Source organism: Canis lupus, chromosome 15, assembly GCF_048164855.1.
Source record: "Canis lupus baileyi chromosome 15, mCanLup2.hap1, whole genome shotgun sequence".
Taxonomy (NCBI): Eukaryota; Metazoa; Chordata; class Mammalia; order Carnivora; family Canidae; genus Canis; species Canis lupus.
In genome coordinates, this window is record NC_132852.1 from 57,413,214 (window position 1) to 57,441,029 (window position 27,816).

The 27,816-nt window shown below is 35.8% G+C and overlaps 1 long non-coding RNA gene across 4 annotated transcripts in view; it reads right to left on the reverse strand.

The window, feature by feature from the left end:
- Positions 1-290: 290 nt before the first annotated feature.
- LOC140605310 (uncharacterized) overlaps positions 291-27,816 on the reverse strand; it is a 64,432-nt gene continuing 36,906 nt past the window's right edge. The window contains exons 4-5 of one of the 4 annotated variants that reach the window (XR_012008021.1): positions 5,873-5,912; positions 291-2,034 (exon numbers count right to left, since the gene is read on the reverse strand). This is a non-coding gene — a long non-coding RNA (uncharacterized lncRNA). Of the gene's footprint in view, positions 2,035-5,867; positions 5,913-14,596; positions 15,472-27,816 lie in introns of those variants that run through there. The other 3 variants (XR_012008022.1, XR_012008020.1, XR_012008023.1) reach the window with 3 other exon arrangements.

Here is a 27,816-nt window from a genome sequence, read left to right on the forward strand (position 1 = left end):
AAGAATATCCTACCATATTTCTAGCCTGGAAAAGATTAAAATTAAAAGTAGTTTCCACTAAATGTCTATTTCTTTCACCCCATTCTAAAGTCAAAAAGCAGTAAGTTGAACCATCATAATAAGTCAGGGACCATTGTATGTATATATGGATACAGAGAGAGAGAGATGTTTTATTATAAGGAATTGGCTCCCATGATTCTGGAGGCTGAGAAGTCTCACAGTCTGTATCTCTACCTGCAGGCTGGAGACCCAGGCAGTCCAGCAGTGTAGTTCCAGTCTAAATCCAAAATCCTGAGGATAGGGAAAATCAATGGTATAAGTTTCAGTCTGCAGGCAAGGGAAGACCTATATCCAGCTCAAGCAGTCAGGCAGATAGAGTACATTTGCCCTTCCTCAGCCTTTTTGTTCTATCAGGCCCTCAACAGATTGGACGGTGCTCACCCAGATTGGGAAGGGCAATCTGCTTTATTCAGCCTACCAATGCAAATGCTAATCTCATCTGGAAACATCCTCACAGACATACCCAGAAATGTTTATTTAATTCAATATCTGCGCACCCTGTGGCCCTCTTGAGCTGACGTATAAAGTTAACCATTACAATAATCCTTCTTATTGTAACTGCTAGAAGCAGCTTCCTTGTTTTTCCTCATTATTTTACATTTTTGTAAGATCTTATATTCATCTATTCATTCATTTATTTGCCTTATCAGTTAACTATCATACAGTGTGAGGACTACTATATTTATCTTGTAAACCACATTATAATAAGATGATGAAAGGCAAGATGGAACTTTCCTAAGAACATCAGGAGTGTCTTACAGAGGAGGTAATGTTTTAACTGGGTCTTAAAGAATGAACACAATTTCATAAGAAAAGAAAGGACATAGCAAGAAAATAGTCTATGATAAGGCACAGAAGTTGGAAGGACCACGTTCTGTGTGATGAAATGGGAGGACTCTATACATTTAGGTTCATATTAAGATGCTACAACAGACAAGCATAAGATTGTAATATGAATCCTCCGAGAAATTACTGTGTTTAGTTATCTAGCAGCAGCAACCATATCAACCACTTTCTTCCGCAACTCTCGCTCTAAATGCCTCTTCTCTACCTCTTTGAGATTTAGGAGAATAAATAAGTGTGGTCATTCTGTGGAATGCTTTCATTAGTCTCAACCTCCAATGATACTGTAATTCCTTCAGGTTGACCATATTACTTGGGATTGGTATTGCAGATAAATATGATTTCTCAGAAGGGCAGTAAAATGGACCATTAAAAACTTAGCACAAATTAGCTTTTTCAGTGTAATTGACTGCACACAGAAGGACCATAAGGGATTTGGGACCTGACGCAGACCCATTTCAATGCAAATGAAAAGGAACAAAAGCATGCAGATATGAGATGCTATTTGGTTAGGGCAGATCTCACAGAAACCTGAAAGAGAATTTTTGGAATATAAGAGGAAACATGAGACTTTTAATTCTCAAAACACAGGAGGTTACTAAGGCAGTTATTGACAGGTCCTGAAACAAAATATGATTCAGCCAAAGCAGACCAGTTCCAAGCTCTTCCAGGTTGAAGAACTGGAGAGGAAGACAAATTGTCTTAATTTTAGTTTACTATCAGTTTAGCACACAAGAAGCGCAAAAGATTCACATAATATTAAGTTTAATAGAAGTGGTGTGGCTCACTGCTGTTTTCCTTTATTCTTCATAAAAATATATTCAATTTTCTCTGATCTAAGCAGCCCTGATGGAACCCTTATCCACAGGTGAGAGAACCCAGGGGTATAGACCCTGAGCCTTAGCTTTTTGTACCACATTTGGCTAGATGGTTGGAGGGATATGTCAGTACTCAAGGATCCACACTATTTTCCATGTAAGGAAATATTTACAGGGCCATAGTTATATAATCACACATTTTATATTTTACTGAGTCATTGTATCAATTAGAGGTGTCCATGTTGCTAGCCTGGCCATGTAGTCCACCACAGTTGGATGCTTCCATTTTCATTTCTGTCTAGGGCTGTCCAGTCTGTAGAAAAGAATAGGTATTTGAAAGAGATTCTTTTTCAACAAAAATTACTTTGTTTAATAACTTTACTTAATATTTAAATTTTTTTAAAGATTTTATTTATTTATTCGTTCATGAAAGAGAGAGAGAGAGGCAGAGACACAGGCAGAGTGAGAAGCAGGCTCCATGTAGGGAGCCTGATGTGGGACTCGATCCTGGGTCTACAGGATCAGGCCCTAGGCTGAAGGCGCCACTAAACCGCTGAGCCACCTGGGCTGCCTAATATTTAAATTTTTTATATGGAAAGAAACTATTGTCTGATTTCTTATTCTATGGGAAGTCACATATATAATTCTTAATTCTTCTTTGAATTTTGCAGTTTGTTTCTCCAGACCATCCAAACTATTGGCTGTTGTAAAATTATCTATCCTCCTGTTAGTCAATTTATGCTTGAGTTAGGAGAGTTCTTGAGTTTAAATTCTGACTCCAGGGGTGCCTGGGTGGCTCAGTGGTTGAATGTCTGCCTTTGGTTCAGGTCATGACCCTAGAGTCCTGGGATCCAGTTCCACATCAGGCTCCCTGTGGGGACTACTTCTCCCTCTGCCTATGTCTCTGCCTTTCTCTCATTGTCTCTCATGAATAAACAAATAAAATCTTAAAAAAAAAATTCTGACTCAATGTTTGAAAATCTAAATGCAGACCATTAACTCAGTTTCTCTAAGCCTTTCACACAGGGAATGAAATTAAAACTTGCGTTACGAGAATTTTGGGTGAATTAAGCAAGGTGAAACATAAAATACATAATATATATGCATATACTAATAAATACATACTTATTAATTCTGAATCCTGTATTACTATCATTCTGACGTACTCACTCTGATTTCTACTAATATATTATTTTTATTCTTATATTGAATATTTAATTTGTAATTTGTAACTTACATACTTAAAGATTGTCATAGAGGTATGCTCGAAAGCATTTTTGAATATCACTCCAGGGCTTGATTTATGGCAGTTAGTAACAAACATTAAGCAACTAAGTGAATAAATATTGTGGCAGAGATAACTATAGAAATGTGCAAAAAAATTCTCATGATTCATATTGGTTTTGGACATTTAAATCATCATGATAGCAAAGTAAAAGGAAATCTGGATAAAATATCAAGGCAATTGATAAATGGCAATCTGAAATTGACAAATATATTATGAGGATGGTTAAAAAAGCAGCTGATAGTCTAACATTAAAAACTCATAAATAATATGAAATCCTAAAGACTGAGATTCAGAGACAAAGACGTTTTTCTGATTTAGTGTTACTGGTCTATTTATTTTTTAATTTATTTTTATTTATTTATTTTATAAATTTATTTTTTATTGGTGTTCAATTTGCCAACATATAGAATAATACCCAGTGCTCATCCCATCAAGTGCCCACCTCAGTGCCATTATATGGTCTCATTCATTTGGGGTATATAAAAAATGGTCCATTTATTTTTAAGAACTAATAAAATCAAAATTTCAAGAATATAGATAGAATGATTTTATTTTTAAAGTGTATATTTTCTTTTAATCCCCACTTCCAATCTCATCTCCTTGCTCGTTTAAGTAATTCCTGTAATATATGTAGAGTTTCTTAAGTCCACCAGATATTTGTTTAGATGTAAACCTTTGAATGATATTCTCCTCTGCTTTACATATACTTTAATATACAGGTGTGCTATTACATTACAAATAATAAATATGTTACATTTTCCACTTTTTCTTAAACTTTTATGCATTTGAGATCTACACAATTTGCTTTAGAAAATCTAAACATGTAACTGTTTTCTCCATAAAATTGTGTTCACTTATTTTAGATAATTTCCAAGATATTCTATAGATTGTGTTGTTATTTGAAATAGTTTTGTTTTTATTTTCTTGTTGATTATTAGAGAGGAATGCTATTGATATTTATGTATTGAGCCCACATAAAATATAATATAGTGTCTTCCCCGCTATCCTTTTTCCACTTATTTCACTTCACTTGTTTTATTGTTTACTCTAAGATTTCCAGCATCTTTTTGAACACTACTAGTGACAAGTAAGAAGGCAACCTTCTTTTCATACTGGAAAGAAATTCATCAACATTTCTACATTTAAAATGGTATTTGCAGTAGTATTCTTATATTCCAAATTTATCAAGTTAAGAAGCCCCTGGTATTCTGACTTTTCTGGGTTTGTTTCTTAAATCATTAATTGGTGTTGTATGTTCATATGCATATATCCCACTTGAATTCTTTCTTTGCAATTAAATCTCTACACCATCCTCCATTCCTCCATATAGCAGGTGGTGAACTTTTTTTTTTTTTTCTTTCCTAGCTGGCTTTGCTGTCTTGTTCCTTTGTATTAACCAATGGTAAGCAATGATCTGACCAGGACTGTGCATGAGAGATGAAGAATAACAATTTCAATGCCTCACTTTTCCATCTTAATCTCAATCCATGGTTCCTGGCCCTTTCCAACTCAAAGCCAGTGTTCCTCCCATACCAGCCTCTGCATATCTCCCCTCTCTCACTGGTCAGTACTCAAGTGAAGGAGTGACTGTGTTCAAAAAGCCATGAATTAAGTCATGCAATGTGACAAAATATAATCCATTCAGGAAGTTTATGAGGATTTAATTAAGCCTTCTTAATAGATTTTTAGTAGAGTGTTCTTCTTGCATTATTTTTGATATGTAATTTTTTTCATTATGAACCATTTTAATTATCCCTAGCTCACATAAAATATTGGTTACAGACTGAATTATTCATACACTTATTCTGTCTACAAAGGAATAATTGAATAGTTACATTATGTCAAACAATATGCTAAATTTGGGGAAATAAATCAACTTAACAAAAATCAACAGGGACCCTGTTTTCATGAAGCTTTTATTTTAATGAAGTATAAGGAAGGAAATCAATCAATCATATTAATATTCGAACATATTTAGTATTCAGAAGTAAAGGAACATATATGTTACCATAGAACCAAGAGACTTGATCGGATATGCTGCTATGGAAGTCATTCCTTTTGAAAATTATGATTAAGTATGATTGATGGGTGAATAGAAATTAATTAGGCAAATTGGGGTTGATTGATGGAGTGGGGAGAATAAAACATTCTAGCAGAAAAGAAAAAGTAGGGGCAAAATATCTGCTTGGAAGAAATTAGTGTATTTGAAGAATGGGAAGATCATTGTGGCTAAAATGAGAGTGGCTAACCTGAGATGAAGGCAGGGAGGAAGGACTTGGATTTTAATGAAAATTCTGAATAAAGCCTGCAATGAGACTACATTAAATGGTTTCTAGAAACTAGGCAATAAGATCATATTAGCATTTTAAAAGATTACTCTGCCTACTTGTAAGTAATGACTTTAAAGTGTGATCCTATTAATAAGAGAGCCCAGTAGTGAGGTCTTTACAGCGGTCCATGAAGAGATGATAACCCAGAAACCATAGTGACAGTAGAGATGAATACAAATACGTAGATTTGATAGGGATAATAAAGGGAACCTAGACATTATATTGTTTGTTTTCTTGGCTCTTTTGCTGTTTTTGAGAGAGTGAAGCACTAAGGATGAGTTCTATAAACTGAATATTTGTGTTCCCCCTACCACCCAAACTGTGAAGCCCCAATCTCCAATGTGATGGTGTTTAGAGGTTGGATCTTTGGAAGGTGATTAGGTCATGAGAGTGAAGCTCTCAGGATTAGAATTGGTACCCATATAAAAAAATAGACTGGAAAGAGATGATCTCTCCTCCTCCTATAAAGATATAACAAGATGGACATCTGCAAACTAGGAGGAACCAGGTAGTGGGTTTTTACCAGACCTTACTCTGTCAGCACCTTGATCTCGGATTTCCCAGCTTCTGGAACTGTGAGAAAAAAAAAATTCATTGTTTTAGCCACCCACTATATAATATATATATAATCTTCTGTTATAAACTGATAGTAGTCTTACTCACTGAGGCAAGAAACATTTGAAACTATAAGACATTTAGACATTAACAAATACTTGTTGGACAGGTTGAATTTGAGATTACTGTGAGATATCTGATGGGCCTAATAAGTAGGATTATTAACAGAGAAAAAGTATTTGAAACTAAGGTTCAGATGAGGTCTTATAGGAAATGAATGTAGACTAAGAATTAAACAAGGCCTAAGGCCACTTTTAGAGAAAGGGAGAAAACCTATCAAGAGTAAGTGATGAAGTAAGAAGTAAAATGAGTATCTGATATGACAAAAAATAAAGGAACATTGCTTAAGGAAATAGGAAAAGGTTAATACCATTGAATGCCTCTGAGTGGTAAAGATGAGGATTGAAAATGAACTTTAGTGGCTTTAGCAAAAACTATTTTAGTGAAATATTTAGGATGGAAAGAAAATTGAATTAAATAAAGAAATCTGGAAATATAAAGAGTAAAAGACAGAAACTCAAATTTCTAAAGAATGGACTACAACAAGAGGAAAGATAGGATAGCAGTGCCTAAAGGGTCAGAAGGGTGTGTCAGCACTCAAGAATCCATACTATTTCCATTAAGGAAACATTTGCGAGACCATCATTAGGTAATAATACATTTTTTTGCTAAGTCTTCATATATATTAGATGCTCCCATGTGATTAGCCTGGCCATGGCCCACCAGTCATATAATCCTTGTATGTGAAGAATCTGTGAAAGTAGTTTAAAAATATACAATAAATTTTTAAAAATATACATCCTATTTCTTCAATATGCATTATCCTAGATTTTAGAGAACTTAAGAGTCATTCTCATAAATTGATGTCCCATTAATATCACATTCCTTAACTCCCCATAAATCTATGTCCGATCAAAACCACATTTCTAACTATTTTCATCACTTTCAAAGATAAATTTTTACACAGTCTAATTCACATTCATAATTACTTCAAATTATTCCAAAATAATACTTGGAATAATACTTAAAATTATTCCAAAATTTTTTTCAGTTTCTGCATTGTTTAGAAGACGCATATTACACACTTGAGGCTATCACTCTAACCAACTTACTGACATAAGTCTACCCACTTTGAGTAAGGTACAAAGTAAGATATGACTCCGCAGCCTATGTTCAAACTGTGCTATATCAATGAGGAGGAAAGACCCAGTGTAGAAGTTATGGAAGCCCAAAAGTACAATCACAATGCAGACTCACAGTGCGCTAAGTTAGGACATGCTATTCTTAGTGGAAGATTTGCATCAATTGACAAACAGTTCCTCACTTACCACTGGCTCCAGAAAGGAGAGTGCCTGACCATGGGATCCACAAGATCATGAGTTCACCCACTAATGTTTTTCATGTTCATCTTTCCAGGAAAAGAAACCAACTAAATCCTCAAAGAGCTTTTCCCAGAATGTATTATTTGAAGTAAGGAGATTAAGTGATCATTGTGGTATATCACCCAGATCCTTATTTCAGACCTGGGTATTCATTGCTCCAGCTACTGTGGACTACTTGTGACTGAGAGGTCTCAGCTGAATCTCTCAGCAGGGATTGCTATCAGCCTAGGAGTACCGCCTTGCCTAAAGTCATGCTACCTCCTTTGAGGCTACTCTAAAAACAGTCACTACTAGTTATAGAAAGTAGAAAAGCCTGGGATGCTTGCCTGAAGATGGGACAACTATGAAGAAATTTTAGCTTCTAGAACCTTAAAATATCAGCTATAATCTTGTTTTGTGATTGCTCAGCAGTTCATGTTCACCTGATCCCACTTTCTTTACTTCTTCATGGGTATTAACTCCAAGGACTGTCTTTATTTTTTTTTTTAAGTTATTTATTCATGAGAGACAGAAAGAGAGAGATGCAGAGACACAGACAGAGGGAGAAGCAGGCTCCCTGCAGGGAGCCCGATGTGAGATTCAATCCCAGGACCCTGGGATCATGCCCTGAGCTGAAGGCAGACGCTCAACCACTAGCCACTCAGGGGTCCCCAACGACTGTCTTTAATAAACTTCTTCCATGTGAAGCTCTGCCTTTGATTCAGCTTACTGGGAATGTAACCTAAGACAGGATGTGATTTGAACATGAGATGATGGTGGTTTGAACCAAAGTGGTAAAAATGGGAGTTTGGTCATATCCTCAACATATTATGAATGTAGAACCCAAGAGACTTCTTGATAGATTATACTGTAGTGAAAAATAATAGTTTTTCCCAAAAAAGCAGTGAAATGGAAAGGTGGAACTTTCACAAATGTTCAAGAGGTGAAATAATTAAAAAAAATGCATTTCTAGTGCTTTTAAATTGCTTCCCATTGTTATTAGACTAACATTTATATGCTTCATCAAAGCCTATGTGACCTTACTTGATCTCTATTGCCATATTGGCTTCTTGCATGTTGGCCTTTAATGTTTTATTGTAATTTTTTAAAGATTTATTTATTTTGAGAGAGAGAGAGAGCAGGGGAGGGGCAGAGGGAGAGGGGGAGAGAAAGAATCTCAAACACTCCCCTATGAGTGTGGATTTCAACATATGGCTTGGTCTCATGACCCTGAGATCATGACCTAAGCCAAAACGAAGAGTCCAGTGCTCAACCAGCTGAGTTACTCAGGTGCCCCTTAAATGTAATTTCTTTGAGCAAGGACACTGTTTCACACAGCTGGCTGTTTGTCATCATTTGTGAGTTAACTGAAATATCAGTCCCTCTATACCTAATTTGGCAAATGGGTTGTATGCTCCACTACAATGCTCCACTACACTATTGTTAGTACTTCTTCAAACAGTATCTATCACATTATTGTTTTACACTTTAGCCCTCACAATATATGAAATTATTCTAGTTTTTTGTACATTTATTGTCTAACTTTGCTCACAAAAATTTGCACTCAGTATTGGCAGGATTCTAAAGTTCAATAGGAACTCAGGTATTTGTGGACATTGATGAACAAATACTATATATTTATTCATTCACCTTATAGTATCTTAGATGTATTTGTGTTGGGTGAAAAAGAGGAATAAAAAGTAATGCTTGACTGCTCAAGTTTGGAACATGTGTGTGGTGAGTGTATATGTATGTGTGTATGAATATGAATATAAATACGGATGAGTACAGGTAGAGATATTCCAAAAACTTCAGCATCTCAACATGACCAAACTATGGGAGTTAAGATGTTCCATATCAAATCATCAAAATCATGATAATATCGATGATCACTAAAACAAGGATTATTTATCCTACACTGTCATTCAAAGAAGTAGTTACTTTTATTTATTCCCCTTTACCTATGTGGAAATGGACAGAGGATTCAATGAACTAGTTCTTTCTGAGTTCTATGAGAACCATTTATTTACCTCACAACACAGGAAAAGCATAATTTGAACTTAAATTCATGTCTGAGTTCAAAATTCAATTTTTGAATTTTGGATTTTTTAAATAACACAATTTTCAAAGGTGGCCATGCAGTGTCCCCATAAAGAATACAATGTATGGGCCAAAGGTCACCTCCAAACAGTTGTCCCAAGCTCTAGTCAATATTTTAAAGTATTATATTTTTGATTTCATAAAGTAGAGGAATGAAGAAACAAAACGCACTTGCTAAAAGGTAAGTTGCATCTCCAAGCCATCATATTTACTCTGGTTCTGATCTGACTGGCTCTTCTATGCCTTCTAAGACAGTGGTGGGGGACTCATTTTTGGTTAATAACACTTGATCTGTCTGTAGAAATGTGCGTGCCATTAAAGTACTTTCTACATCCATGGATATATGAACCTATGGGATCTGGTGCTAAATATGTACCTATGAGGGGCAGAGAAAATCATTGCTCACTCCGTGGTAATCTATGGCTCATCTTTATCAAAAATAATAAACTCTTGTTTTAAGACTATGGATTTCAAAGCATCTCATTAGAACAACCCATGTGATACTTTAGGGGAAAAAGTGAGGTACTGCACCTACTGGATGGATAAATATATCTCTCTTTTGCTTTCTGAAAGGATCTCCCATTGAATCTGTTGTTAGAGGTTCAGGAAAGGGACAGTGAGAAAGCACATATGAAAGCCATTGGTCATGTGAAGTGCCCAGTGTCCTCAAAGGCACCAACACTAACAATAATTCTTGGAAACCAGACAAGGACTTTATATGGGAAGGCATTTTAAATGTCTCATGTATGTGAGCTAGGTTTCTCCAAAAGTGGCCTATATGATTCCTACTCATGACATATGTCTTCCAACCTAAGACAAGCACCTCTCTAACGAATATACATATTTAACTGCTTAATCCAGGGTTCATTCCAGAACAAATATTACAACCTTAAACTAAAGAACTAAATGGGGGCAAAAAAAATTGTCTTAAACTCTGAGGGACTTTATTCATTAATTTCCCCATTCTAATTTTGTGAAAAGTAGGCCAGGCAGTATGTCCTTCTTAGAAAAATTAACATCAGATCCTTAATGAACTGCATGAATATATATTTAAGCTGAACTGCTAATATTTTGTGCAGAAATGGGTTTATATTTGAAATGACGGATAAAATGGCAGATCAGAAGCACTGAGTTATGATATAAGTGTGGGACTGAACCAAAATACCTATCATGTAAATTTTGTCTTCTACTAATCATTAATTATTTTCCCCTTACATATTCTACTTGTTAAGGTGAAGAATTTGGACTTTTTGACCTTGGGTTCTTTCTCAGTAGGTTTCCATAATTATTAAAGAGTAGAGCCACAGTAACTTCTTGCAAGATACATCCACGAAGGCAAAAGAAACAAAAGCAAAAATGAACTATTGGGACTTCATCAAGATAAGAAGCTTTTGCACAGCAAAGGATACAGTCAACAAAACTCAAAGACAACCTACAGAATGGGAGAAGAGATTTGCAAATGACCTATCAGATAAAGGGCTAGTTTCCAAGATCTATAAAGAACTTATTAAACTCAACACCAAAGAAACAAACAATCCAATCATGAAATGGGCAAAAGACATGAACAGAAATCTCACAGAGGAAGACATAGACATGGCCAACATGCACATGAGAAAATGCTCTGCATCACTTGCCATCAGGGAAATACAAATCAAAACCACAATGAGATACCACCTCACGCCAGTGAGAATGGGGCAAATTAACAAGGCAGGAAACCACAAATGTTGGAGAGGATGCGGAGAAAAGGGAACCCTCTTGCACTGTTGGTGGGAATGTGAACTGGTGCAGCCACTCTGGAAAACTGTGTGGAGGTTCCTCAAAGAGTCAAAAATAGACCTGCCCTACGACCCAGCAATTGCACTGTTGGGGATTTACCCCAAAGATACAGATGTAATGAAACGCAGGGATACCTGCACCCCGATGTTTCTAGCAGCAATGTCCACAATAGCCAAACTGTGGAAGGAGCCTCGGTGTCCATCGAAAGATGAATGGATAAAGAAGATGTGGTTTATGTATACAATGGAATATTCCTCAGCTATTAGAAATGACAAATACCCACCATTTGCTTCAACGTGGATGGAACTGGAGGGTATTATGCTGAGTGAAGTAAGTCAATCGGAGAAGGACAAACATTATATGTTCTCATTCATGTGGGGAATATAAATAATAGTGAAAGGGAATATAAAGGAAGGGAGAAGAAATGTGTGGGAAATATCAGAAAGGGAGACAGAACGTAAAGACTCCTAACTCTGGGAAATGAACTAGGGGTGGTAGAAGGGGAAGAGGGCGGGGGGGGGGGGTGGGAGTGAATGGGTGACGGGCACTGGGGGTTATTCTGTATGTTGGTAAATTGAACACCAATAAAAAATAAAACTAAAAAAAATAAATAAATAAAAAATAAAAATATTAAAAAAAATAGTAAGGCAGACAAAGGAAATGATAGGAGTAGTGACCATATCGCATAGTTTCATATGAAATTCCTTGTTAACTGCATAAAGTCCAATATCTTTCTCTTGATCAGAATAAAGTCTGAAGGCTGTATAGAAGTGGCTTCAAGCCATAGTTGTATTTCACTCATAATATAGACACTCATTTAACTTTAAAAACTAAAGTAAAGCAGAGGTCATATTGAAACCACTGAAAATACACTTCTATAGTTTCCTTTCTCCCAGAGATATGGAAAAGTTAATTCCAAATTTTGACTAAATGGAAAAATTTAGAGCACAATTTTTGATAAAATTCTGTGGTTTCTTTTGTACCACCTGGAAGTCATTAGGAAGTTTAAGGAAGATGGCAGAAGTCACCTTCTTCCTCCCTTCCTTTAAGTGATTTAAGTGGAAGCAGGTGTTTGCACCTTATCAGATGTAAATGACCCTTTGCAAACACCTGCCAACTAAAACCCTCAGGGCTCCTTGAGCTTTGGTGTGCCACCAAAACTTATCAAAAAAGTTAGTTTATATTTAGTATTTTCCAGTTCATCTAACTCTGTACAGATTTTTATCAGATGGATACGAGAAAAATAGCAAAACATCAGTTAAGGAGTCAAGTAGACTCTGGGGTCATTGAGCATGTCTAGAAAAAAAACACCCTGTTGTCTTCAGCAGCCTACATACAGAAGTTGCTGAACATATGGTCCTGGACAAATCATTTTTAAAATGCACTTGATTATAAAAACCATTGAAGTTATATGCCACCTATTTAAGTCTGTATACATATAAACAGTAATAAAAAAAGAAATTAATCAAGAAATAGTCTCTGAACTCATATAGGTAGATTGTGGAACTCAAAGTCAAAATGTGTTAAGAATAGGAAAAAATAAACTTGTGCAATGCCAAAGAAATTAATAAGAAACATAATCTTTGATTTGCTGTTTCTTCTTCCTATGATTCTCTAAATCATGGCAAGTTATATATCAATAAAGAAATGGATATAAAAAAAGAAATGGATATAGTTGTAGATATAAATACATAGATAAGTGTACATAGACTACCTAAATATAGCAGTTTTCTACAGTCTGCTTTACCATGCTTCATAAATATTTCAATTTTTTGAGTCACCCTTGGTTATAAGGGTTTTCAACCTAATAAGATATAAAGGCCATTTTTTTTGCCATATAAATCAAAATCATTGTCATAAAAATAGAGATGTTATCACTTCTGAAATTTCAAACTCCACATACTCAGCCCTAGTTCATTGCTAATTTTAATTTTTAATATATTAATTTTAGGCTTTTAATTTCAGTACTGGATCTTTATATGTTAGTACTGATGTATTTTAATACAGCTCAGGGCCCCTTCTAGTTAATGGCTCCTCTGCTACTAGACAAAAACCATTCAAATTTCTGTTTCCATTATAAAATATTTGCCTATTGTCGAACTTTACATATGTGGAGAAACATAATATGCAGTCTTCTGTGTCTGCCATCTTCCACAGTTTCCAATGCTCTTGAGACTTATCCATGTTTCTTCATATATTAGTGAATCATTTGTTATTGCAGAATAGTGTTCCATTGTACAGGAATGCCACAGTCTGTCCATTCATTCCGCAATGGATGGACATATGGGTTATTTCTAGGTTGGGTATTTATTAATAAAGCTAATCTAATTTTTTGTATGATTATTTTTGCATATATATGCTTAATAAATCTAGAAGTAGAATTGTTGTGTCATAAGGTTAGCATAAGATTAAATGCATAAAACACTAAAAAATAGTACCTGAGGGGCATCTGTTTGGCTCAAACACCTGACTTGGTTTTGGCTTAGGTCATGATCTCATGGTCATGAGATTAAGCCCCAGGTCAGACTCTGTGCTGAGCATGGATCTACATCAGATTCCCTGTCTCTCTCTCTAGCTCTATCTCTCTCTCACTCACTCGCTCGCTCATAAATAAATAAATAAATAAGATATTTTTAAAAGATACTATCTGAAAGAAGTTCTATTATTTTAAATACGAACTGTCACTTTTTGGGCTCTATCCTTATACCATATATCCTTCCTAGCAATAGATATGGTCGATGTATGTGCTTATGTGTGTGTGTTTCATTTTCACAATTCTAGTGAACATAGGGTGGTGTCTTGAGATTTTAATTTGCACTTCCATAGTGACAAATGATATTGAGTATTTATTTATGTGTTTGGCATTCTGACATCTTTTTTTATATTAAATACTAGTTGATGGCTTTTGCGCATTTTTTAAATTAGGTTATTTGAGTATTATGCTTTATAAGACAATATTATATATTTTGCCCGAGTCCTTTGTTAAGGAGATGTGATATGTATCACAGATGTTTTCTTGCAGTCTACTGCTACTGCTTTCATTTTCATTTCACTTTCTTAATTGTACCTTTTGCTGAGAAAATTTTTTCAATTTTTATGGGAAAAGCAATTTATAATTTTAGGATTTTTTTTCTTTTATGGTTAGGCCTATATTAGTTCACTAGGGCAGCCATAACAAAGTACCACAAACTGATTGGTTTAAACAAGAGCAATTTATTGGCAGAATTTTGGAAGCTAGAAGTTTGAGATAAAGGTATCAAGAGGGTTGATTTCTCTGAGGCCTTTCTCTTTGCTTTGTGGATAGCTGTCTTTTCCCTGTGTCTTTATACCATCTTTCTGAGTAAGTCTATCTCCAAATGTCCCCTTCCTATAGGAACACCAATAATTTTGGAGTAAAGCCTGCTTCAATGGCCTCATCTTAATTTAACTAATTATATCTGCAAAATTTTTCTTCCAAATAAGGTCATAATCTGAGGTACTGAGAATTAGGACTTCAACAGACGAATCTGAGGAGGGGGACATAATGTAATCCATAACAGTGCCTTTTGTGTCATAACAATCTCTACTTACCACAATGTGAGAAAGTATTCTTCCACACGTTCTTCTAAAAACTCCCCAAATTGTAGCTCTCATATTTAGGTCAAAGATTTATTTCTAGTAATTTTTTCTTTGGTGCCATTAGAAATTAAACTTCATTCTTTTCATATAGTATCCAGTGTTACAGTACTAGTTGTTGAAAATAATTCTCTTTCCTCATTGATTTCTTTTGGTGCTGTTGTGTAAAATTAAAATTGGCCATACATTTGTAAATCCATGTCTGGATTCTCTGGTCTATTCCTTTGAGCTATTTTTCTATTTTGATGCCAATACCCACCTTCTCTTAATTATCACAGCTTTATACACAGTAGCTTTATAATAAATCTTGAAACTCTCTCCAATACCATGTCTTGCAAATTCCAGCTGCCTTAGCAATTCCACATTCCATTCTCTGTTTTCTCCATCCAGTGAGATTGGCTTTTGTTCTTGTATTTTATTTCTCTGCATCATAGTTTAGAAAATGCTCCCAGGCAAAAGGCTGCAGTAAATGTAGAGCTTACTTCATTTCTCTTAAGACTAGCAGTCTTGCATTATCTGCTGCATAATAACGGTTTCTTCATAAATTTTTCCAGTTATATAATTGTTTTCTATAAGAGGTAAGTTTAAAACCAGCTACTTCATCATGTCAAGATCAGAAGTTTGCCTTCAGTTGCTTTGATTCATCAATTATTCTGTTCCAACATCTTAAGGAAATAGATTATGTTTGTTAACAAATAATAGGTTTTGTTTGCAAACTCTGTATCCTTACTTGCTACTTAGAATGACAACCTTAGTGATATTTCTTATCATTTGGCATTCTATAGTACTAAAAACTGAGTGTGGTTAATAACCAGATGGGTGTGGTAGTACAAACTCTCAATGGGGAAACAGCATAGGCAGATGAGTTGGGCATCAGTAATTTATCTGAGAAGAAACACACGCATAAAAACCATACCATAGACTTCAGTTAAGAGAGAGGCCTTATCTAGATATCAGAATCTGAAAAAGCCTGCAGAGCTGTTTTTTTTTTTTAATTACTTTTTCTTCCATGAGTGATAATGCAGTGAAAAGAGTAAGTCTTCACAGATTTACAAATCCAGTAGAAACCTGGTTTGAATCCTTATTATTCTATATTGTAACTGTCCCGATGCAGTTTTGAAATATAGGTACAGTTTGGGATGAGGTCCAGAAAGAATTCTTGAGACATCTTTGATGCAAAATGGTGGTTTTTTTAAAGCACAGGGACAAGACCCACGGACGGGAAGAGCAGCTACCCCAGGGTTGTGAGGAGTGGCTGGCTGAGTATGTACTTAGGAGTTGGGGGAAGTAAGGAAAAGGGAGGTTTTCAAAAGAATTTTTGCCTGCTAAAGAGGGCCTATGAGACACAGGAGGCCTTGCCATTGTCAAGTTAAGGTTGTTTTTCCTTCTAATAAAGCATTAACTTTAAGATAGTTGGGAGTATTCTTCTGGAAATCAGGTTTTTAATAAGAATGCTTTTTTTCTTGTAAATCACAAAGACATTTTGTAAACTGAGACTCATGTCTACAAGACTGTAATTTCTATAAATTAAGTATTTGTTTTTCCTTTCCCTTAGCTTTAGGGGAGCCAGGAATGTCTGAGGAATGTCACACATATCCCATTTGGGGGAGGGGCTCATTTCTGGGGTGTCAGCTTGTGCTCTGTCCTCAGCTAGCCTTCCCTCATCACTCCAACTATTAATCTTGATGAGTTAAAATGATATCATAGCAATCCTTTTTAAAATATTTAAGGATTAAAACAGCTAATTCATTTAGCACGTTTATCAAATAGCTGGCTCTCACTCTTTACTTAGTAAATGGTAGTTATTATTATTTTAACTGATGGTGAATGCAACTATTTGGCTGGATAGCAGAAGCCACCAAATGACATCACTTCCTGGCAAATATTCACAAGTGGCCTGGCAACTTAATAATGTGTGCCAGCACATTAAAAGATAACAAAGCAGGAGGAAGCATTATTTGGAGGTTTGGAGGGAGTAGAGAAGAAAGCACAAAATTCACATTGGTCCCAAACAAACACTAGTATATTTTGAGAAAATAATTCATTTGAAACTTACTCTTCTAGCATAACCTAAATTCCTTCACTTTCTGCATGGTTCTAAGGTGGTATATGCAGGTAGTGAATGAAAGCAAGAAGGAGCATTTAACACAGAGAATGTGCATAATATTTGCATAAATATGCATAGTTAGAGTCAATAAATGACTAATTTTGCATTCTTGTTAGTTTAATATTTATCAATTTTCCCACTTCAGACAAACATAATTTAATCTTTGAACACAGTACCCCTTAAGAATTACAATTTTATTTTGTGGCTATGGAAATTCTCTATTTCATGTGTTGTTGGAAAACTTTCACATAAAAATTTAAAAATTATACCACCTTAGAATTTTGGTAAAATTTAAAGAATCAGCAGATGAGAGAATATTTTCTAATTACTTACCACTCCTTGGTGATATTTAACTTAACAGATATTTAGTAAACATTTACATTTTTCTCGGCAACTTTACACACACACACAAACACACACACACACAATTAAATAGAAGGCACAATTCCAGGTCCTGAGGACCTCATACTCTTGCAAAAGAACTCCCCTGTGAAGCTATTGTAAATGTATTGCTATTGTTGTGCCCAAGATTGCAAATCTGAGAAACCACCAAGGAGCTGACACCAATACAAGTACATGAGGGTTTATCAACAAGCTCGAGCTTGGGTCCGAGTATACAGGACACAGCAGAGCAGGGACTTGGACCCCGAGGTGGGTGTGCTAACGCTAAACTTAAGGTGGAATGGCCTTAATTTTCTTGGCCTCCACAACTACATTTACAGTGTAAAAAATAAAAGTTAAATCAACCCAGATAGTATCTATTTTCTTTTTCAGAAAAGTTGACAAAGGCTCACAGGGAAAGAGGCATCTTGTGTTTTAACATATCAATTATATTCTCTCAGGAGATCAAATAACAGGTAGAATCCTCTAGGTCAAGGTAAAATCACAAGCAAATGCATAGAATTATAAAAACATATGCCACAGTTAGAAAATAGGTTAAGTTAGAGTATAAACTTTATGGAAGAGAGTAAAAGAATGTGGTTTCAGAAAGATAGGTTGGGAACAGATTACAAAAGTTGTTTTTTTTTTTTTTTTTAGGATTTTATTTATTTATTTGAGAGAGAGAGAGCACAGAGTAAGGAGGCAAAGGAAGAGGGGGAAGCAGATTACACACTGAACACAGCCTACTGAGGGGATAGATCACAGGATCCTGAGATCATGACCTGAGCCAAAGGCAAATGGCTTAACCAACTGAGGCACCTAGGCACCCCACAGATTACAGCTGTTAATGCCATTCTAACAAGTTAGATTTTATATTTGCATAGTTTAAGAGCAGATGAATTGTGACTAGATCTTCCTCAAAAATATGAAGTATGAAATAATCCACAGATAATATATAATAAAATACACATGTAATATATATTACATATACATTACATATAATATTGATAATATATACTATTACGTAGATTTAATATTCTATAGATAACTGCAGAGACAAAGAAAAATTTTTAACATACTAAGATCTGAATAAAATGTACTCATTTACTGCATGGAGAAAACTGTAAAATAGTAACTTTATGCCACAGAATGTATAAATGCATTTGTGTCTTAAATCCAGACTAAGGTATTTTTCTATTTTTTAAAGATCAGAAAGCATTTCAATATACTCTTCTGTATTACCTAGAATTTTGTTTGAGCATGTTAAAGGTACAGAGTGGATATTCATCATCTTAATTTCTCCATATTCTATGAACCATCTATTACTGTTTGGGAAGTTACCCATTTTCTAAATCTTGAGACTGCCACCCACAAACAAAGCTATATCTCCTGAAAGCTTGGATGAACACATGACCTAGGTACCTGCCTAAAATATTAATTCTGGAGGCAGTAACCAAAAAAAATGCAGGAAAGCAGGGATGGAGCATTTTCCTTATTGTTACTCTTTGTTTTATCTGAAGAGGTATTTTCTCTAGAGGAACAGTTGCAAAAGTGTACTGTCAGTGGGATCATGAGCTGTGACTTTTCACTCTGGATCTGCCTTGACAGCTGCTCTTTCTTCCTGCTCCGAGTTTGGTTCTTCCAAGTGCCTGGGCTTGCAGAAATTCCATGAGCCACTCAAACGATTTTCTAAACATTTAATGCCTGCATGTATCCTGCATTGATACATTTTTTTACATGAAAATCAGATCTCAAGGCAGGAAACAACAAATGTTGGAGACGATGTGGAGAAAAGGGAACCCTCTTACACTGTTGGTGGGAATGTGAACTGGTGCAGCCACTCTGGAAAACTGTGTGGAGGTTCCTCAAAGAGTTAAAAATAGACCTGCCCTACGACCCAGCAATTGCACTGTTGGGGATTTACCCCAAAGATACAAATGCAATGAAACGCCGGGACACCTGCACCCCGATGTTTATAGCAGCAATGGCCACGATAGCCAAACTGTGGAAGGAGCCTCGGTGTCCAACGAAAGATGAATGGATAAAGAAGATGTGGTTTATGTATACAATGGAATATTCCTCAGCTATTAGAAATGACAAATACCCACCATTTGCTTCAACGTGGATGGAACTGGAGGGTATTATGCTGAGTGAAGTAAGTCAGTCGGTGAAGGACAAACATTATATGTTTTCATTCATTTGGGGAATATAAATAATAGTGAAAGGGAATATAAGGGAAGGGAGAAGAAATATGTGGGAAAAATCAGAAAGGGAGACAGAACGTAAAGACTGCTAACTCTGGGAAACGAACTAGGGGTGGTGGAAGGGGAGAAGGGCAGGGGGTGGGAGTGAATGGGTGACGGGCACTGGGGGTTATTCTGTATGTTAGTAAATTGAACACCAATAAAAAATAAATTAAAAAAAAAAGAAAATCAGATCTCAAATGCAAAGTATGTCAACTCTTTGAGAGCAGGGGTAGTGAAGTAGATGATGAACGTAAACTTTGTACCTTTTATGAAAAGCATATGGCCACAGAATTGCTGCTGATGCCCTAGGTGAAGGATGGAGGGTTATATTGTCCAAATCATTGCTGGCAATGACAAACAAGTCTTCCCTACGAAGGAAGGTGTCTTGACCATGGCCATATCCTCCTGTTGTTGAGTAAGCAGCATTCTTGCTATGGACCAAGGTGGACTGGAGAAAGAAAGTGTAGTTCTGTTTGGGGTTCCATTGTGGCTGCCAAACTCAGTGTTCTCAACTTGGTCAGTATGATAAAGTCCTGGACTCACTAATACTACTCTGCTTTGTCACTCTGAAGAAATAGCTTACTAAGAAAAATAAGGAAGAGACTAAAGAATATGTGGAACTTTTGGCCAAGAGAATGAAGGAGGCCAAAGAAAAATAGCAGGAATAGATTGCCAAGAGACAGAGGCTGTTCTCTCTGAGAGCTTCTACCTCCAAATCTGAGTCCAGTCAAAAATGAGATTTTCTAAAAGTAACAAATGAATAAGATCAGATATCAAAGCTAAAAAAAAGCATATATATTTGATAAATTAATAAATAAATGGTAAGCTAAAATTACACTCATGATTTGAAAATTATAGATAACTTTTGCAGGCTTCTTTACTAGAAACGGCATGCTTTGAAAAAAAGAATGTATAAAGTACTTTTGTGTCCAAGGAAATATCGAGAAGCCTCCAGAATTAAATAGCAGCATCTTAGAAATGGAAGACCTTTTGATGAGCTATTTAGTTTTGATTAGCCTTGTTCTACATAATTTGAGTATCACTGTGAGATAGTGCCATATGGTGTCAATAAATAAGTCTTCAGTGTGTTCACTTATCCTCTAAAATGTATATAAAAAGGTCAATTATCTCTAATTAAGTCACTATTTTTTTTGGTAAGGATATGTGTGTTTTTCTAATCAAGCACCCAGTGAGGTTACTGAGTATTTCTGCATGGCTGACTAAGGACATGTCAAAGATATGACTCAGAAGAAAAGTTTAAATGCTTTGCTCTCTTAAAAAAACATATATTGGAATTGTTTTTGCACATTTTTATCACTCTCTTATCTCATCTATCCTCTACCAAAATACTCTTAAATTTCTATGCCTATTACCTGTGTTAATGGTATATAAGAATATCCTGGAATAGGATCATATAAGGTCTTTTTCTCAAGGATTTGGCATGCAAGGGTTCAGCATAAATACACAAGAGTTCATGGTATGAAGTAAGGAATATCTGAGAAAGGGGCACAGGAGCAAGCTGCTGGAACTCAATCACACTGAAGCTGGAATCCAGTGGAGCACTATCATTATGTGCTACACTCCCTTTCTAAGAATGCAGAAGGGAAAATCCACCTCACTTAAACACATGCAATTGAAAGGGTTACCTTCAAATCCCATAATAAATTAGTATGAGAAGCAATAAATGGGCAGGAAAATATGTATACAGACAAAGAAATGGCAGAAAAATATGCCCCACAAATGAAAGCTGTGAATTAACATTTAAAAAATGAACTAAAATAATTTTTTAAAAAGAAGGTATAAAAGCACTGCAAAAAAAAACTATTTAGAGAAGATATGAAATAAAACTATTGGGCAAGAAGAATCATTGAAAAAAGAGCTAAGAAAACACAGAGAAAGAATTGGAACTAAAAATTCATGTAATAAGTTTAAACTACTTATATAATAGGCAAAAGAATATGTAGTAAAGGATAAGCTAGGAAGAACATAAGAGTAAATAAACATGATAAACAAAATAGTGTCATAAAAGAAATACAAAATGAAAAAAAGGAAATAAGCAACATTAACAAATGAAGAAAGACAACAGTTTAAGGAAATACATATAAATAATTTTTTATTTTTTTATTATTATTTTTTTTAATGTGGCATTCCCTCTTTTTTTTTTATAAATTTTTATTTATTTATGATAGTCACACACAGATAGAGAGAGAGGCAGAGACACAGGCAGAGGGAGAAGCAGGCTCCATGTACCGGGAGCCCGACGTGGGATTCGATCCCGGGTCTCCAGGATCGCGCCCTGGGCCAAAGGCAGGCGCCAAACCGCTGCACCACCCAGGGATCCCTAAATAATTTTTTAAAAGAATGAAGAAGTAAAATGAAAGCATGAGAATAAAACAACAATAACATTGAAATTAAAGAAGAAATTATTCTGAAGAAATGCATTCTGAAATTAAAGAAGACTTAAAGGTGTGTATTTATATAGATAGAACATTTCAAAGAAGGTAAGAATAGAATGGAAGGAAAAATAGAAACTATAAATTATTAAATATACTTTGTTTTGTAGATTTGACTTCAGATATATGTTAAACAGGTTACAAAAGGTAAGTTAAGCAGAGTCGTCCCATGTAGCAAGATGGCAGCTTAGGAAGATCCTAGGCTTTACCTCATCCCATGGATACAACTAGATAACATCTATATCAGTGTAAATAACTAGAACAACCCCAAAACTGGCAGAACTTACCCCCACAACTAAATGCAGAAAAGAGACCATATCAAAGAGGGTAGGAGGGATGAAGACATTGTCCAGAGCTAAACAGACTCATGGGACTATCCATGGGAAGGAGGGAAGCCACAGGCAAGGAGAGGGGACAGAAATAGACCCTCATATGAAGCACCCCAGACATGGGGAACCCACACAGGAAAGAAAAATCCTCATAACATTTGGCTTGGAAAACCAGAGGGACATAATTTTGTGAGTTCATACAATCAGTAGGGTCTAATACCTGGAACTATAAAGAACACTCACCTCAGGTCTGGAATCCCTAGGAGAGTGATAGGAAGCAATCCCTGCCATTAAAGAGAGAGTACAACAAACAGACTCACTGAGATACTGCATAGGGCAGCAGTTTGAAAAATGCCTGAGGTATATAGAAAGGAGATTTATTTACTACTCAGAGCATACACTGGAGGGACAAGTATTTTTAGGAAACTTACCCAGGGAAACAGGAGCTAACAGGCACAACTTTCCTACTTCTTACCCCAGCTTAGACACGTGGATACCTACAGGAACCAGTTCAGCTCCAGTGATCTCTACCAAAATTACTAAAAGTGCACTCTGCCCCTGTGTTCTCCTATGGCCATGTGCCTTCTAATAAGTTATTGGCCAGAGCCTATCCAAAATGGTGCCATAGGACAGAGAGTGTACAAGCATCCCCAACAGGGGCCAACACCATTCCAAAGAGACTCCTGTCCTGGGGAGAGGGGAAGATGACCTCACACACTTATTTCACTCTGGCCCCAGCATCTTATAGAGGCCGGCATCTGGTCTGACTGCAGGTCCTGCCCACCAACAAAAGCTTCCCAAAGGACAAAATTAGAAAGGCCCATCAGTTTGGTGCTACTGCATCTCTGGAAAACATCTGACCCAACTCAAGCCCAAGGCAGCTCCAGACTGACCCACTAACAACACAGGAACCAAACCCTGCCAACAACAGGCAAAGAGAGCCATTGCAGACAACCGGACTGAAGGAAAATGTGGCTCAACCACAATAGCAGGGTGCAGGCAACACATATCGGAGACATCCCTGAAGCATCAGTTTATGGAGAAAGGGGACATTGCATTGCAGGGTATCTTCTTCAGAAGGCCAGTACTTTCAAGAATAGGAGACATAGCTGACTTTCCTAACATAGAAACAGACACAAAGAGTTAGACAAAATAGGAGACAGAAAAAATATGTCTCAAATGAAAAAATACAGAGAGCTAAATGAAACAGATAAGTAATATGTCTGATAGGGAATTTAAAGTAATAGTCATAAAGATCCTCACTGGACCTGAGAAAAGAGTGGAGAACCTCAGTGAAATCCTTAATGAAGTGATAGAAAATATTTAAAAAAGAACCAATCAGAGATGGGGAACTCAGTAATTATACACTACATGGAATAAATGGTAGATATAGGGAATAGAAAAATGGTTCAGCAGCATGGAGGACAGAGTAATGAAAAGTAATCAAGTGAACAGCAGAAAGAACAATAAATGAAAATAGACAGGAAATGCAGCAATACCATCAGTACAGTAACATTCACATTATAGGGATAGTAGAAAGAGAAAACAGAGAAAAGGGGTTGAAATTTTAAGAAATAGTAGCTAAAACCATCCCAAATCTGAAGGAACCAGAAATTCAAACAGGACGCACAGAGACCCACCAACAAAATCAATTCAAGGAGGTCAACCAAGACATATAGTAATTAAAATGGCAAAAAATAGTGAGAATGGGAATTATTAAGTATGGCAAGAAAAGAAGATGGGGGCACCTGGGTGGCTCAGTGGTTGAGCATCTGCCTTCAGGTGTGTTTAAGTGTTTAAGTCCCACATCAGGCTCCCCACAGGGAGACTGCTTGGAGAAGCAGTCTGTCTATGTATGTCTCTGCCTCTCTCTGTGTCTCTCATGAATAAATAAATAAAATCTTAAAAAAAGAAAAGAAGATGGTTACAAATAAGGGAAACCCCCATAATGTTATCAGTTGATGTTTCAGCAGAAATTTTGCAGGCAAGAAGAGAGTGGCATACAATATTCAAAATACTGAAAAATAAAAAATCTGCAATGAAGAACACTCTAACCCAGCAAGGCTATCATTCAAAATAGAGGAGAATCCAATAATACATTAAAAAAACATTCACCACAATCAAGGATTTATTCCTTGTGTGTAAGTGTGGTTCAATATTCACAAATCAATCAGTGTGATACATCACATCAAGACAAAGGAAAAAAAAAAACATGATCATTTCAATGGATACAGAAAAATCATTTGACAAAGTACAACATACATTGTATCCATCCTGATAAAAGCCCTCAACCAAATAGGTTTAAAGAGAACATACTTCAATATGGTAAAGGCCACATATCAAAAACCCATAGCTAACATCCTACTCAATGTGCAAAACTGAAAGATATTCCCCTAAGATCAGGGACAACACAGAGATGCCCAGTCTCACCACTTTTGTTCAACAGAGTACTAGAAGTGTTAGCCACAGCCATCAGAGGTGAAAAGGAAATAAAAAGCATCCATGTTGGTAAGGAAAAAGTAAAACCTTCACTATTTGCAGGTGACATGATACTATCTATAGAAAACCTAAAAGACTCCACCTAAAACCTACAACTGATAAATGAATTCAGTAAGGTCGTAAGATACAAAATTAATACACAGAATTCCATTGCATTTCTATAAACTAATGATGAAGATGCAGAAAGAGAAATTAAGAAAAGAGCCTATTTACCATTGCACTAAAAATAATAAAATACCTAGGAATAAGCTTAACCAAGGAGGCGAAAGACCTGTACTCTGAAAACTATAAAGCATTGATGAAAGGCATTAGTGACAACACAAATGGAAAGATAGTCCATACTCATGGGTTGGAAGAACAGATATTGTTAAAATGTCCACACTACAAAAAGCAATCTACATATTTAATGCAATCTATGTCAAAATACCAACAGCATTTTTTTGAGAACTAGAAAAAAATAGTTTTAAAATAAAAGAGCTACAGCAATCTTGAAAAAGAACAAAACTGAAGGTAGCCTAATTTCAGATTTTGAGATATACTACAAAGCTGTATTGTACAAAACAATATGGCACTGGCACAAAAACAGACACATAGATCAATGGAGCAGAATGCAGCCCCAAAATAAACCCAGAATTATATGGTCAATTAATTTTTGACAAAGGAGAACAAGCACATGCAACGAGAGAGGCACCTGAGTGGCTCAGTCGGTTAAATGTTTCACTCTTTATTTTTTGCTTAGGTCATGATCTCAGGCTTATGAGATTGAGCCATGCCATAGGCTTCCATGCTCAACGTGGTGTCTGCTTGAGATTCTCTCTCTCCTTCTGCCTCTGCACCTACCCCGATTTCACGCTCATTCTGTCTCTCTCAAAATAATAAAATCTTTAAAAAATAAAAGAATATGTGGGGATCCCTGGGTGGCCCAGTGGTTTAGCGCCTGCCTTCAGCCCAGGGCATGATCCTGGAGTCCTGGGATTGAGTCCCACATCAGGCTCCCTGCATGGAGCCTGCTTCTCCCTCTGCTTGTGTCTCTGCCTCTCTCTCTCATTTTCTGTGTCTCTCATGAATAAATAAATAAAATCTTTAAAAAAAAAAGAATAAAAGAATATAAAATGAGAAAAAGACAGTCTTTTCAACAAATGGTGTTGAGAAAACTGGACAGCTACATGTAAAAGAATAAAACTGGACCATTTTCTTACATCATACACAAAAATAAACTAAAAATGGATGAAGGACTTCAATGAGAGAACTGAAACCATACAAATCCTAAAAGAGCACCAGCAATCATTTCTCTAACATGAGCCATAGCAACATTTTCCTGAATTTGTCTTCTAAGGCAAAGGAAAAACAAACAAACAAACAAACTATTGGGATACACCAAAATAAAAACTTCTGGGGCACCTGGGTGGGAAAGCTGGTTAAGTGGCCAACTCTTGATTTTAGCTCAGGTCATGATCTCAGGGTTATAAGATCGAGGCCCTTCTAGGCTCCACACTCAGAAGGGAGTCTGTTTTTCTCCTTCTCCATCTGCCCCTCCCTCCATGCTCTCACTCTCTCAAATAAATAAATTAATCTAAATAAATAAATAAATAACTTCTTTATAGCAAAGGGGAAAAAAGCAAAAATAAACTATGAGACTGTATCAAACAAAAAGCTTTGCCCAGCAAAGGAAACAATAAAACTAAAAGACACCTGTTGAATGGAAGAAGATATTTACAAATTGTATATCCAATAAGAGATTAATTCAGAAACATATAAAGAACTTATGCAACTTAATACCAAAATAATAATATTAACAATCCAATTATAAATGAGCAGAAGACATGAATAGACATTTGTAGACATCATGATATGAATAGACATTTCTCCAAAGAAGACATACAGGTGACCAACAGACACATGAAAAAATGGTCAACATCACTAATCATCAGGGAAATGCAAATCAAAAGCACAATGAGATATCAACTTATACCTGTCAGAATGGCTAAAATAAAAAATAAACAAGTGTTGGCAAGGATGTAGAAAAGGAAACTTTTTGTTTTCTTGTGAATGTAAATTCATGCAACCACTATGGAAAATAATATGGAGGTTCCTCAAAAAATTAAAAATAGAATTACCAGATTATCCAGCAATTCTACTATAGAACATTTACCTAAAGAATGCAAAAGCATTAGTATGAAAAGATATATGCATCCTTATGTTTATTGCAGAATTATTTATAATAACCCAATTATGGAAGCAGCCCAGATGTCAATCAATCGATGAATGGATAAAGAAGCAGTGTGTGTGCATGTGTGTGCTTTTGTATGACGGAATGTTACGCAGCCATCCAAAGGGAATGAAATCTTCCCTTTTGCAATAACATCGATGGATCTAGAGAGTATACTGCTGAGTGAAATAAGTCAGAGAAAGATGGATGCCACATGATTTGATTCATGTGTAATTTAAGAAACACGTAAATGAGAGAGAGAGAGAGAGAGAGAGAAATCAAAAAGCAGACTCTTAACTATAAAGAAAAAATTAATGGTTACCAGGAGGGAGATGGGTGGGGAGATGGGTGAAATAAGTAAATGAGATTAAGAGTATCCTTATGATAAGCACTGAGTAACGTATAGAGTTGTTGAATTACTGCATTGTACACCTAAAACTAATAGAACACTGTATGTAAACTACAGTGGAATTTTAAAAGTAGGTAAAATGAACAATCACTAATAATAAAGGAATAATTAAAAGAAATAAATCTATTTATTTAGTTGGTAGCCCTCCCACCCAAATCCACCGAAAGAAGAATATGCCAAGTGACTCCACACAAATTACCTACAAAAGTAATTTTACTATACATCTCTTAATAGCATTCACTTTAAAGATAATAAAGTTCTGAAAAAAAAAACCAAACCTTTGTGCTGTTTTCTGATAATGTATGATTGATGGTATTGTTGATAGACTTAATCTAAGATTCTTTTGTTGTGCATTGTGGAAGAGAGCTAATAAGTAT